At 58.2% G+C, this 2,500-nt stretch overlaps 1 non-coding gene across 1 annotated transcript in view; it reads right to left on the reverse strand.

Annotated features, from left to right (window-relative positions):
• Window positions 1-589, reverse strand: part of LOC124732688 — a 1,909-nt gene extending 1,320 nt beyond the window's left edge. The window contains exon 1 of the ribosomal RNA XR_007008798.1: window positions 1-589. This exon is cut by the window's left edge and continues 1,320 nt beyond it. This is a non-coding gene — a ribosomal RNA (small subunit ribosomal RNA).
• Window positions 590-2,500: the final 1,911 nt, after the last annotated feature.

Consider the following 2,500-nt stretch of genomic DNA (forward strand, 5'->3'; position numbering starts at 1 on the left):
CTGCTGGCACCAGACTTGCCCTCCAATAGATACTCGTTAAAGGATTTAAAGTGTACTCATTCCGATTACGGGGCCTCGGATGAGTCCCGTATCGTTATTTTTCGTCACTACCTCCCCGTGCCGGGAGTGGGTAATTTGCGCGCCTGCTGCCTTCCTTGGATGTGGTAGCCGTTTCTCAGGCTCCCTCTCCGGAATCGAACCCTGATTCCCCGTTACCCGTTACAACCATGGTAGGCGCAGAACCTACCATCGACAGTTGATAAGGCAGACATTTGAAAGATGCGTCGCCGGTACGAGGACCGTGCGATCAGCCCAAAGTTATTCAGAGTCACCAAGGCAAACGGACCGGACGAGCCGACCGATTGGTTTTGATCTAATAAAAGCGTCCCTTCCATCTCTGGTCGGGACTCTGTTTGCATGTATTAGCTCTAGAATTACCACAGTTATCCAAGTAACGTGGGTACGATCTAAGGAACCATAACTGATTTAATGAGCCATTCGCGGTTTCACCTTAATGCGGCTTGTACTGAGACATGCATGGCTTAATCTTTGAGACAAGCATATGACTACTGGCAGGATCAACCAGGGAGCTGCGCCAACTAGAGCTGAGCAGCCGGCCGCCCGGGAGTGTGTCCCGGGGGCCCGCGCGAACACGCAAGCGTCCGCTCAATCATTCTGCAAACAGGAGGAGGCTGAGCTCCCCTGCACAATACACCTCGAAACCCTCTCAGGTCCCGGCGGCGCGCAGCGCCGTCCCAAGTACTTGGTCGGGTTCGAGAGAGGCGCAATCGCCCGGAGTTAGGCGAGTAGACGCTTTCGGTGCGACCACCCGTGCTCCCAACTGAGCTTGCCGCTGCCGACAGAGGCCCGGGAGCGTGCTGTCGTGGCATTGCCGGCGGGAGACAACACGCGCCACCTACGGTGACCGGCAGCTCCAACGCCAGCGCCACAGAAGGACAAAAGCCCCACTTGGGTGCCGAAGCGAACTCTCCCAGCACAGCGCACGCGCCAACACATCCGCACAGCTGCGATACAAACCACCAGCGAGAACCGCTGGGGCGACCGAGCAGCAGACGGCGTCGCGGCGCCGAGCGCCGGGCGGCGGCGCATCCTCAACGCACACAGTCCTCAATCGGACCAGCACACTGAAGATGTCCACCGCGCTTCGCACCGGGCCCGCGAGGACCTACTTTGGCCGCACGGCGCCGCGCGCAGGGTGCGCCGGCGCGCAGCTGCGACGCCTGCCGCGTCCGTCGGCCGGCGCGCCTGCCACTGGCCGCCCCCACCAGCCGGCTGTAGCGCGTGCGCCCACGCACCGCGCGGCCAGCACGCCGGGAGGCGCCCCCTCACCGGCCGGGGACGGTCCCACCCAGCCACCACCGCGTATCGCTTCACACCCAGATGCCGTTCAGTTTCATCGGCATGGTGGGTATCGCTGGAACAACCGGTTAGTACCTCAACCTATCGTCGCCATCACCGATTCACCCCTAGCGAGAACAACCGCACCACAACGGGTTACCATTTCTTCATTTGCGTAACTTCACCAGAAAACGTAGGCGTCCATCGCCATTAGCAACTTCAACGATTATTGCATGCCTGTGTCAGGTGTCACGCCACACTACGTCTGCCCACATACACGCAACAAAATGTGCACGCCTAGACAATACGTGGAAGGTGGCCCCCGTACGTATGCGATGTCCATTGCTCGAACGACTGTCAACCGGCCTCTGTAGCATGTCGCAGATATGGAACGCGGTGCACCATGCTATCACGGTGTTTGAGGAGAGACGACTAGGTCCGAATACATCAACACACAGCTCATGCTGATCGCCATCCACGGCGTCCGTTCCTCCCACACGTCTCTATGGCGTACCACACTGCAATCCAGCTCTCATAGGGAGACGACACGTAGCTGCGTGCACAATATTTGCACTGTATGGTCCGCCGTTTTTGGGCGCAGTCGTTGTACGGTCACACATGTGCCACGATGTATCATTCAGTACATAAGGACGAATGTGCAGTACAGATTGTGGTTCACGCGTACGACATCAGCGGACAGTTGACACAGGCCGCACCACAACGTAGCCTGCGTACGTCGCATGCGAAGGGCATTGAACATGCAAACTTGTCACCAACCAGCTTGCGAAGGCAGGGGGCAAGGTGGGGACGTGGGGACGTGGGGAGGGGTGGGGGGGGGGGGGGGCGGCATGTACGTCCTGCTGCCATCCACATTACAGTGTACAGCAGGAGCATGTGGAAAGTCAGCAAGACTTGCAAGGTGTTTAACATGAAGCGATACACAGGGGAGCGGGCAGTGCGAGTAGCGAACTATATTGCGAGGGTTGCGGGTGGGCAACACTACACTAATTGAACGAGTCGTATAACAATTACAGAGCAGGTTTAGGCGACAACGTGGGTTACGTTAGCGGACAACGTGGGTTACGTTAGCGGACAACGTGGGTTACGTTAAGGCACAACATGGGTTACGTTAAGGCACAAC

This window comes from Schistocerca piceifrons, unplaced genomic scaffold (assembly GCF_021461385.2).
Source record: "Schistocerca piceifrons isolate TAMUIC-IGC-003096 unplaced genomic scaffold, iqSchPice1.1 HiC_scaffold_1361, whole genome shotgun sequence".
NCBI lineage: Eukaryota > Metazoa > Arthropoda > Insecta > Orthoptera > Acrididae > Schistocerca > Schistocerca piceifrons.